This window comes from Prinia subflava, chromosome 18 (assembly GCF_021018805.1).
Source record: "Prinia subflava isolate CZ2003 ecotype Zambia chromosome 18, Cam_Psub_1.2, whole genome shotgun sequence".
Taxonomy (NCBI): Eukaryota; Metazoa; Chordata; class Aves; order Passeriformes; family Cisticolidae; genus Prinia; species Prinia subflava.
Window position 1 is genome coordinate 3,695,910 of NC_086264.1, and position 12,177 is coordinate 3,708,086.

Consider the following 12,177-nt stretch of genomic DNA (forward strand, 5'->3'; position numbering starts at 1 on the left):
TGCTGGTTATTACTGCAACCTTTGAACTCATAGGGCAGATGAAGCCCAGGGTGCCACAGCAGCTCTGCCAGGGAGCCTGGTTACAGCAGAGAGAGGCAAATTGCTCTGGCTTGGATATTTGTGTTTGGTTTGAAAGGTGTTCAGAGCATGCAGGGCTTGTTTCTAGAGTAGAATAGAGAAGACTAGACTAGACTAGACTAGACTAGACTAGAATCATGATGAAGGCCAGAGGAGCCAAGCATGCCCACAGGTTGGTCAGGCTGCCCCAAGACAGTGAGCTGGGCTGCGTGCTCTGCAGTGGGAACATGGAGCTCCTCTAGAATTTTCAGTGCCACTTCTTGATCAGAAACTGCCAGATGGATTTCTGCAAAAAAAAAAGGCAGAACGGCTTTGCTTTGCAAAGGCACAGCAGAGTGCGTACTCTAGTTCTGGTCAGAGACAGGCTGGCCAGCCTGGGAGTCCTGAAAGCATCTGCAGGGTTGATGACCTGCTAACATTTGTGCCTTTACACTTTGTCCACATGTTTTTCATCCTGCTCAGCATTTTCCAATAAAGGAATTGGCTGTTATAGGAGTTGGACATTGCTGTGAAGCTGCCAGTGATCCAATATGGACATGTGATGCTTTTCCCTCACGTCTGCTTTACCCTCGTGATGGCTCAGCTTTCACTGCCTCCTCTGCTTATCTCAATCATTTGTGGATGATTTGAGGCTTTCAGAAATGTACTTTCCACAGCCAGTAGCCAGAACTGTTATTTCTATCAGGATAGATTTTCTGTCTCTTTTTTCCTTTGTCTCCATGTGTCATTCCAAGGCAGAGTGAGTGATACTCTGTGCCACAGCTCGGTGGATTAGTCGCTGACCTTTTTCTGGGGGATTCTTTCTGATGTAGCCTCAGTTCACAATGGAAGTGCAGCTGCTTCTGTGCCCGCCAGTGAGTGCAGGAGCTGGCAGACTCCTGACGAGTTTCCGTGTTCCCTTCTGGGGATCTCTGCTCTTTATCCATGGCCTTGGGTCTGCATTTTTAGTAAGTGTTGGGGTTGCTGAGGCCAGGTGAGTGCAGGAGGCTGCTGCTGGGATCGCAGGGAGAGGAGAGGCTGGTTTGAATAGGAGCTACTGAGCCCTGCTGCTCTGCTTTGGTCATTGGCACTGCACTGTCAGTGGCAGCCTGGGGCACTGGGCTGAACGTGACAAGGTAATTCTCCGCAGTTCCAAGTCCTGCTGGCCAGGGAATCTGCATCTCTTGAGGAGCAAGGGATGCACTCAACAATGTCAGATGCAATCAGAATAACCTACCTTATTGTGCAGCTTTTCTTTCCTTCATTCAGAGGCTTAAGATAAACCCTTGGAAGAAGTAAACACGAAAGCCATGTTCTTGAGTGCAGGCTTTGGGGGTGTTGCTGTGCTTGTGTGGCTTGTCCATTGTTTGTCACTGCAAAGGAACGTGTGGAAGAATCTGCCTATCTAGCCAAAGTCAAGTGAAAAAGTTCAAGTTCCACAAGTTCCCTGTGGGATTTGAAGAGAAGAAAGGAGGGCCGTAGTGGAGAACTTGTTGCCAGAGGGTGAACATCCATCACTAAACCAAACTCTTGTGCTCCAGAGTGTCAGTGTTGCTGCACAGGACAGGCCAGTGCTGGGCTTCAATCCCACAGCCTTAGGGCATGGAATTCACATGAACCTGATGGGTAGGGTGGCATGGGGCTGGCTTGGGCTGCTGCCTTTGTGGAATGTCACTGGGGTCCTGGAAACCAGAAACAAACCCAGCAGCATCTGCAGGAGTCTTGAGGAGCAGCTCTCTGTTTCCTGTTGAAATACAGCATAATACATTTCTTTGTGGCTTGGGTACCATATGCCATTCAGTAATGGCACAGTTGGTGTGCTGGTGACCTACATGCAAGGTGGAGGGTATGGAATGCAGAGGTGTCAGTGATTGGGGTCCTGGCTCTCCATGTCCTTGTGTTATCTGCCCTCTTGGTAAGACATTCTATCTGCAATAGTACTGAAGGTACAGGTATGTCCACATCTCTTGCTCTTTCTGCACCCCTTTCTGTTGATCCTATTCAGGAGTTAGTTTTCAAACAGGGCAGAACCTCAGCAGGCCTGACTTCCTTACACTATGTGATATTATTTTGGTAGGAGAGCTTATGTCAGTAATAGGTGAAGATTGTCTGCCTTAAAGGGAACGGTTTAGAAAACCCGTAGATGCCAAAATGGTGGATATGAGAGAAGCTGCCCAAGAGTGAGAGCAACCTGATGTATCCTGGGCTGGTGAGCTCCAGCTCCATGTTGTCCCCTGTTGCTCTTACGGCTGGTGAGCTCCAGCTGTGTGTCCAACTCTGTCCCCTGGCTGGTGTCACGAGTTGTTGTTGGGCTGACCAAGAGCTCCATCACTGCTGTGCTCAGCTTTCTGCTCCAGAATGTGCTGATGGTCTGGCTGGGTCCAGTTTTAGCATTCAGCTGATATCCAAAGGAACAGCCTGGCTCATGCCTTGCTTGCTGTGTTTCCTTTTCTCTGCAGATACCTGTGCGGTCAAGTTTCATGTTGTTTGTCTGCTCCATGCCCCTGAGCTGAGACCTGGGCTCTCTGTCTCCCCTCCCCATGAAATCAGTCTGTGCAGGCAGCAGATTTGCAGGGCAACTCTCCCGAGCTGAACTGGGGCATTTGAAATTCTACTGTCCCTTTGGCTGCTTGTCTTGTGTGTTACGATATGTGGAGGGGCATATAAAGACTGGAGATTAAAAAAGGAAAAAGTTACCATTTCTGTGTGGGAATAAATCCAGAGGCAAGTGCTCCTGGTGTGTGGGAGGAGGGCAGGGCCAGGTGGGTCACAGGAGCCAGAGTGCTGAGCGAAGGAGGGCTGCCCTCCCAGCCTGGGAATGCAGCATCAATGGACCATAAGTGCTCCTGCAATGGCACTGGATCTGTGGCAGCTGTTTGTTCAATGTTTCATGCTTTTAGCCACATCTGTTCCAAATGAGTGTTAATATTGCAGTGGCATCCACTAAGGATGGGCTCTGTCAGCTCTGCTGAGCGTCAGGCTGACCCTGGTGACAAGGAAAGAGCAGTTCAGCCCACGGTGCTCCCTCTTCCTCCACCCCCTGTATCCATCTTGCCCAGCTCTGCGCGCCATCAGAATGCTTTTCCCCCCACACTGAGGGGGGAAAAGAAAAGGGAAAAGTAAAGCAGTGATTCTCAAGGAGAAAGATTGCATTTATTCCTAGCACCCTGTCCAGCAATGTCAGATAACAGTTTATTCATCCCCTGGCCCCTGTGTGACATTGAAGCATATCAACAGTGACAAAAGTATATTGAATAATTATCTTGAAATTAATACATTATCCCAAACTTAAATAAATGTCATCTGATCAATATATCTTGGAATGGAAAGGGAAGAGAATGTGAAGGGCATCGCTTCATTATTCATTAATTTTAGAGTAATGTAGGCAGATGAAATGGTTATTTCAGAGCACTGCTATTATACTCACTGGCATTTTAAATAACTCCCAAGATTTAACAGTATATATTCCCTTGTCGAAGCAGCTTACATTCGTTAACACTGTGGGTTCCAGATTTTTCTGGCTGACAGTGCCAGAAAAGACCACAAATACTGTTCCAACTCCATTCTTTTTTTCTTTTTTTCTTTTTTTCTTTTTTTTTCTGTTTTTTTTCCTTTACCCTTTCTATTCTTTGTCTGGTTTAAGAGATCCAGTTCCACCCTCACCAGTACAGCACACATTGGGATCAGCCCAGCTGAAACATCTGGGCATGAATGTTGAATTCCTGGGAATGAGAGGTGACCCCATTTCATCCACATGTATGGCTCTGGCTCAAAATCAAGCTGCTGGCTGCAGATTTCTCTGCAATGAGAAAATAGAAGCAATCTTGTGCCTCCTGGAATCAGAATCAGTTGTTTGGACTGGCTGGCTTTCCCCAGGAGCAGGCAAGGTGACGTCCTCCCGTGTGGCCTCACATGGGTCAGACGGGGCTGGTGCTCACCCACGGACATGGCCAGGGACCTGCCTCTGGCCTTCTACCACTGCAGAGCTACAGGGATCAGCAACAGCCAGTCCAGGGGACACTTCTGCAGGATTATAACAAAACCAAGAAACCACATTGGCAGCTGCTGTGAAACTGCTTGACAGAGTTGACTTGATTAACTGAGGTATGCCTCAGCTGACAATCCAGCCTGGTAGAGTGTAGTGCCTGTGCCAGCATGTGCAGAGCATAGCCAGAACGTCGTTTTGGTTGGAAGTTGTGGATATTCAGGCATTGTGGGGTTTGGATGACAGGGCCTTAGTGATGTGAGAGGAGAGGCCACTGGCAGTCCCTTGTCTGTGCTTAACTTGGGCACCTGTCTGTCACAGCTCTGCCAACCCCAGTCCTATATGGGATTCTCCTGGCCACAAAGGCCAGAACGTCACAAAAAACCATCTTCAATCAGTGTGACAAAATCCCCAGCCATGCTGTTGCCTTTTTCCTGTGTTGGTGCTGCTTTCATACTTGCCATGAGCATTTTTCCCTGCTGTGCAGCCTTCCTCCCACCTCACATGCGCTGCAGTGCCGAGTACACAAAGGATGTGTGAAGCTGAAGCGGATTTGAATTGCGCCCCACCTCTGCCTCACACCAACAAATTTCCTCTCCTGCAGTGCCCAGGGACAAACATGGCACTTAATGATACTGAACGAGAGAGATCTGCAGTACCAAATGAACCAAGCGGCCGTGCTTAGAGATTCTGGGAATGGACTACCTGTGCCCAGCTCAGAGGTTCTGGAAATGCATTATCCAGTGTCTCAGGCTCACATCTTGGAGTGGAGTTGGGAAAAGAATGCTCTGTCAGTAATTTACTTCCCAAATTTAACCTTTCAGTGTATTTAGAATAAATATTCACAAACGTCCTGGGTGTCACACACCCAGTTATGACTTTGAAGTTACTCAGTTAACTTCTCTGTGTTTCTGGTTCCCTCATCTGTGGCTGATTTTATGCAAATTTCCAGGCAAATTCTCAACTGAATGTGCTGGAAATTCCAGCTGTTGCTTGGTTTAAGGGAGTCACTTCTGTGGCTGGTGGTTTATTTCCCCCATGCAGGTCTGTGGAGGGGAATCACCTCGTTCAGCCTCCAGTAGAATCAACCCTTTTTTCTCTTTTTCCCCTATGGCTTCAGTTGATCTTTGATCTAGTCAACATAAATATTTTCTCCACCAGGAAATACTATGTTTTTCTCTAGGAAAATAGTAAAACAGAGTGCAAAGTTGAGAGGTGCCATAGTGTGTGTGCCTGTGCTTGTGCAGGTGTGTGTGTACCTGCAGAACATTCCAGGAACCTGCATGCTGTACTTAGAAGAACTCAGGCATGTTCCTGTGTGTGAGAGAAAATTATTTGTTTCTGTGGGGAACAAAGCAAAGGGAGAAAGGAAACAATTGCAGTGACACAGCAAAGTGGGGCCTGAGATGCTAGTAAATTGGGGCCTTTTGGAAACATTGAGGCACACATGGAATTCCTGTGTCACTGAGGCGTGCCAGGCCCAAGAGTACACTGAGCCGATCTGAGTGTTTCAGGACAGAATATCCAGGGACAAATAGAGTGAAGAGCAGAGCAGATGAGGCCCAAGAGCAGGATGTGCCCTCTGTGTAACTCACAACTCAGTGGATGCCATGGTGTGTGCAGTGCAGCAGTAGAGCACCCAGAGCCCTGCTTCCCAAAGCCTTTGGTTTGCCTGGCTGTGTCTGGGAGCTGCAGTCACTGCAGGAACATCTGTGTTTATTTTGCATGACAAACTTGATCCTGGGCTCTGACAAAACACGTACTGGTCTGGGACTGGGGTTTGGGCTCCTCGGCAGGGCTGTGCTGTAGTGCACGGCTGGCCCTGCGCTGCTCTGTAATACATATTACATTACTTCATCCATAGTTAATGACAAGTGTGCTATATTTTTAATCTTTATAGCTTTATTGTGTGCAAGTGGTTTTAATAATTGGTGCACAGGATGGTTACTTCCCAGAATTATCCTGCAAAATTGCTGTGTGTTTTCAGCCTTCAGTTGTGCAGGTTGTAAATTATAAACTTGGGTAGTAATAAACTTGGCTCTCTCTCACTGCTCTATGGAGATGCCAACCTGTAACAACAGCAAAAACATTTGTGCTGGCAAAAATTCCTCCCTGAAGCTATCCTCATCCTGTGTGCGTGGCCTGTGGAATAAGGAGGCCCTCTGGTAACCCCTGCTTATGCTCTGTGTGTGACCATGAGCAGGAAAATAACTGCAATGAGACAGGGATAGTAGTAAGAAGCAAAGGGGCTTGGAGGCTCCCTGAACCCCCCACCTCCTCCGAGACATTCCTCGGTCTCCTACCCATGTGGAGCACAAGCAATTCTGCCAGAATTGTGATAAACAAGGCATGTAGTATCCAAATGCCTCTGTTGGTGTCCTGAGCCTGCACATCCCTGAACTGGGGCTCTGGAATGGGGCTGGTGCTGGGGCTGCAGCCTCGTCTCTTGTGGAGTCTCTGCTTGTCCCATCTGTGGGCTGAGCTTAGGGTGGTGCTCACCAGTGCAACACAAATACTGTAAAGCTTGGGGCAAGCAGAACATATTTATTTAAGAAAAATAAAAGGAAGAATGCAAAACTGGGTGAAGGTGTTCTGGAGGCTTCGTTTTTCAGCTTTCAGTTTTGTTTGGCATTTCTCAGTTCTCTTTTTCTGGGCATGTCCCCAGCAGGATGATGATAGTGCCTCCTCTTCCCTTGTACACTAGGGTGATAAAGACTGCATTCCCTCCCTCCTGTGCTGCCTTGGCTCCCAGTTTCCACCCCACAGAGCTGGGGGCCCATGTGCTTGGGCAGCCCCCCCAAGCCCCATGCACAGGCAGTCTCCAGCATTCCTGAGAAACGCTGTGAGCACAGCAAACACACAGCGTCTCTCTGGAGGGGCAGCACTGGGATGGCCTCAGGTAACAGCAGCTCCTTTGATCATGCTTGTTGCCTTCAGCCTCCAGCTGCCGGTGACGTTCCACTGCCTCTGAATCCCTGTTCACCCGTGGGCAATATCCACCTGCTGCAGTCCTTGGAGCCAAGCAGGGGATGTGAAATGTGCTCTTGAAGTGCCTGCAGGAGTTACTGCAGGAATAGCTGATGATCAGCCTGCAGGAAGCTGGGAGCCTGGGGGAGGTTGTTAAGGGCCAGGCAGCACTTCCAGCAACCACACAGCCTGCAGAGCTGAGCAGTCCTCAGCTGGGGACAGACTCGAGTCCTGCCAGCCAGCTCTGCTTTAAAGCAACACAAGGACCTCCCTTGAATTACTGAGTTTCTTTTATTTTGGCTTGGGGTGAAACTTTGTGTCATCATCAGTGACATTTTTAAGCCTTACATGGACACAATTAAATATTAATAGTTGTAGCAAGACCTAAAGAGAGAATTCATAATGAATAAATTACATAATGATTTAAGCTTCTTTTCTTCATATCTTCATCTTTTCTTCTCATCTTCAGAAACACTGAAGATATGTGAGGTTCCTAATAAAAATATGTATCTTTAAGTCCCCAGGTAATAATGGATGCAAACATTTTTCATTACTTCCTGATCTTTGAGATGCCAACATTTGCTTTCCACCCCCCTCTCTGTGTGGGGCTGGTCCATCTCTAATTGCTGGAAAGTGACTGGCTTTGCAGGTGGCTGTGCATTTCCAGGGTACTTGTCCTCTGTGGATAGAAGTGAACGGAGGAATCTTTATTGTTTGGCCAAGGTGCTTCAGCAGATGTTTAACTTTTGTCTTCAGGGCTCAGACACATGTTGAATGAAAGATTTTTCATCATGAAATGTCTGAGCACTTTCCTGTGACTTGGCTAACCCTGCACCATCCTTTTGCAGGTATTGCAGTGCCTCATGGCCCAGCTGTCTCCTCTGGATCTCTGGTGACCCGGCACAGCCATGGCGGATCTGCCAGGTGACAACCATGAGGCACAGCAGGAGATGAAGGCTAAGGTAGGAGATGTTCCAGTCTTATTTACACATCAAACATATTGAAAAACAGATTACCACTGAAGCACGCAAACACACATTAACTGACTGAAGCACACGAACAGATGCAAACATTGTGATTCCAAGTGTGTTCCAGGACATCTACCTTTCTTCTGATGGCTGGAACAGAACAGGGGTCCTATTTGAGCAGTGTTGGACTGAAGAAATTAAAGTAAGAGGGAGGGGATTTAAAAAAAAATACAGCAGCTTTTTTCTGCACACATGCTTTTGTTGGCTCCTTTTGGATGTTGTGATTTCCATTTTACTTTGTGTCCATTGCCAGTTATGCAGAGCACTGGTTCACTGTAAGCACTTGTCACAATGTGTGTGATTTCTTACTGATGGTGTCCAGTTTCAGTTAACATATTTGTGGGCAAAGATTTCATTCAGATGTGTGTTCAAGACCACTTGACTTGTTAGAGGCTTTGAGCAGGGTTGAATCTGCCTTGTGGAACACATTGTGGGGTGTCAGGCTGGGTGGGAAGGTGGCTGTGCCCATGCTGTGCTCAGCCAAGAGCTGCTTCGCTGAAGGCTTTGAGGGAGTTCTCACTAGTTAGTTATGCTGTCTGAAACAAATAAGATTATTACTACTTTTTGTTGAAATTTAAAATCCTAATATGACTGTGCTTGGTGGAGGGAGAGCAAGTTTAACAGTCCTTGTTTACACTGTTCAAGTGTTCACTTTCACACAAACTGTTGTGTGTTTGAAAATCAGTGTGTTAATGCTGTGTGTGCCTCACTCACCTGGGACCAGCTGCAGTGCCTGTTTCAACCAGTGCTCAGTATTCCTGGAACTGGGACCTCTTTGTGACATGGAGGGTTTGGACCCCACACCCTGTAGGCTTGTGACAGTCCTTCTAGCAGTCTGTCCTTCTAACAGCCTGTGTGAGTGCAGTGTCTGGGAGAGACCTTGGGAAAGACCTGCTGCTTCTACTGAGGTGCTGAATCACAGAGGGGAATTGTGCAGGTAAGGCTTGAGGTACCCTAGTTCTTTGCAGGTGTGGGGCACGGGCACAGCCTGAGCATTGGGCTGTTGGGCAGCTGAATGTGCTGAGCTTGGGGCAGGGCTGTGGCACGTGCTGGGCTGCCTAAATCAACCCATATCTTATTTACCTTTTGCAAAGAATGTAAAGAGACAGAACTGTACAAGGTCCTCCGAAAGAGGGGTCTATCAGCTTACCCCAAAATCAGCGATGAGGTGAATCTCATCTCAAATACTGGGACACCGCAAAGCATTGTCATTAGAAAGTACACTTTTCTTCTGACAGAATGCAAATTAGTTAATAGTTTCCAGCTACCAAAAATGTACTAAAGCATGATTTGAGCAGGAAGGAAGCCACCAGCAGTGCTGCCACCTTTTTGACAGCTCTTCTAATCACCACAGCTTTATCAAGAAGTGTTAAGTTCTATTTTTTTATTGATATTTAGGAATAAATTCTTACAACATCATCTCTATAAAAGGTTCATCATAGACCAAATACCACTCTAACCTTTTAAGCTTCTACAGTAAAAACTGTCGTCTTTATTTATCTAAGTTTGGGAGAGATACAAATGTAATCATAACCCCCAAGGCAAAATTTTATGGCAGTTTTCAGAACTCCTCACTATAAAAACTACTCAAAGCTACCAACATAAAAGCTCCCAGTAAAATTTGTTTTAGATCCTAGTCATAAAACACGATTTTTTTCCCTAGTTCTGGAGCTACGGGTGTCCAACTGGCAGTGCTGGTCACTGCCGCATCCCCTGGCAATGCCAGGCTCCATGTACCTGCGGTGTCAGGTGGGCAAGGAGGGGCTGCTGCACCTTGAGCTGTGCCTTGGCTCATCCCAGCACAGCCTGTGGGTGCCTGGTGCTGTGCCTGGTGGCAAGCATGGGCACAAGAGATGTAGTTAGACTGTGGCTGGAGCAATTCTGGAAGTGAAGAAAATCTTTGGGTATGCAAAGAACTGTAACAAAAACAAGTGGAAAAAGAATATCGCAGGCAGTAATGTAGAACACAAAAGTTTTTCCTGTGTTGCTTGGCTGTTCAAACACTGGGGATCTGCACTTGTTTGCAAGATTGGTGGCCCTCCAGGTCTTCCGTTGGTGACATAGGAATCTATACACCAGAGGTTGCCTTAATTAAAGATTCCGTACTGTTATTGGCATGTGGAGTGTTAGCAGCAAGTAGAAAATCCTTTGTTTACATTTATCTGAGAAATCTAATCTGGACATAAAGTTGGGCTGGGCTGAGCTGAGCTGAGCTGAGCTGAGCTGAGCTGAGCTGAGCTGAGCTGGAGAGAACCAGATTGGGCTGGGGGGACCCAGGCCAGCTGTGTTCTTGAAATGCAGGGCAGGAATAAATCTCTGCATGTGGATGCATGGCTGGAAAAGCAGGGACGTGCACAATCCTGCTCTTAGCTTAAAGGATGAGCAGAAGATGAAACGTCCTTGAACCATTCCTTAGATGGGATAAGGGGGAAGTAAAGCTTGGAACAATAGCTGTAACAGGATGCTAGACAGGATGCATTGACCATAAGTTAGGGAAGATTTGCAGCATTTAGCCTCGTGGACAGAGCTTCTGAACCAATTATGTATACTGCAAGGACGCGTGAACACGATGGTTTAACCAATGATGTTCAGAGTTAGGTGCATGATATGCTTAGCACAGTATAAATGTACGTCAAATAGCTGAATAAACGAGCAAGATTTTTAACTCATCTTGAGTGTTGTCTTGATTCTGGCTGATGCCCCGGCCAACATCTTCAGGCTTTAGTGGATTCATGGCAACTAAAGGTTCATGCGTTATCAGCCTAGATTAATTTGCTTTTACTGTGCAGGGTGGATTTAACCCTCCTACCTCATTCTGGATGGTTTCTGTTCAGAGATCTAAACGTGTTCTTCTGACTGCAATTAGGAGAAAAGCAAACATAGCACAAAGCTACTGCTGGTAAAGGAGAGCAGAGACAATTTCCAGATGTGAAATAAAAAGCACAGCTGCCTTCTTTGGGGTACATGCCTCAAAGCATCCCAGAAATGTCATGATAAGTAAGAACAACTTGATGTAAAACTGTGCTTGAATGCAAGTATTTTTCTGAGGCAAAAATACTGGTATGTTGATGCTTTCTTCAGGAACTGCAGGAGGCTGGAGGTGGCCCAGAAAGCCTCCACCTGGTGGCCCACATCTTGTGTTTGCAGGCCTTGGCCTTGCTTGTCATTCCAAGCATCTGCCACACGCTTCAACTGTTCCATAGCTGGGAAACATTAAGTGGTTGCTGGTCTCAGCTCATGGTCCTTGTGAGGAGGGTGGGAAGCCCTCAGCCCCATTACATGGGAAGTTTCTTGCCCATGGAGCTTCCTAAGGGCTTTTTCCTCCTGACTCCATGTGCTCTTCTGCAGAGATGTCCTTAGGAGTTCTAGGACTGCCAGGAAGGGGCAATCAGGGAAATCAGGTAGATCCAATAGTTGCATAACATGTGTAATAAAAGCTATGATTCCTGACAGGACTTTTCTGTTTATCTTACAGTAGACTTAAATTACAAATGTGCCTTCCCAGTTGTGTGTGATGTCAGGAATTGGCTCTGAGAGCATTCCCAAGCCAGCTTGTTAGAGCTGTGTTCCTATCTCCCTGTCTTTACTCCACTGGAGAGGCTGCTGGGTACGTCCTGTCTGCTGGGTCTGTGATCACTTAATTAATTCTGCTTTTTGGGCACTGTCTAACACCGGAATTTCTCCCCAGTGCCCATCCTGACTTATCACTTAGCTTAGGGATGTTGGGTCTTTGCTGTGTCCCAGCTAAAAAAAGCTGTATTAAGTGTATGTTGGTGAGAAAGGTTCAGAGAAAGGATGTTTTTTCTTGTCTGAAGGACAGACAAACTGATACTTTCTCTGGCTGCACGGGCAAAACTACACAGCAGCCACCAGCTCTTCCTTGCCTCCCTTCTTCCTGACAGTCCTGAGGCAGCCCAAACCATTGTGTATCCTGAGTCCTAAATGGCTTTCAACAGCTATGTCCTGATGAAGCCATGTCCTGACAAAGAATTTAAAAATCTGTACTAAATTACTGAGACTGTTCATTGTAGTGGCAACCATTCCTATACTCCCTCTTATGACACCTTTTAATTATTGTTACTAATGATAGAGGGTTTGAGTCACTGCTTTCAGAAAGGAGCAAACCAGGAAAATTGTATC

General features: G+C 46.9%; 1 long non-coding RNA gene across 1 annotated transcript in view; it reads left to right on the plus strand.

Moving 5' to 3' along the window:
- Positions 1-7,835: 7,835 nt before the first annotated feature.
- The window catches only part of LOC134559815 (uncharacterized), a 64,321-nt gene continuing 59,979 nt past the window's right edge, over positions 7,836-12,177 (plus strand). Inside the window, exon 1 of the long non-coding RNA XR_010082590.1 lies at positions 7,836-7,971. This is a non-coding gene — a long non-coding RNA (uncharacterized LOC134559815). The remainder of the gene's footprint in view (positions 7,972-12,177) is intronic.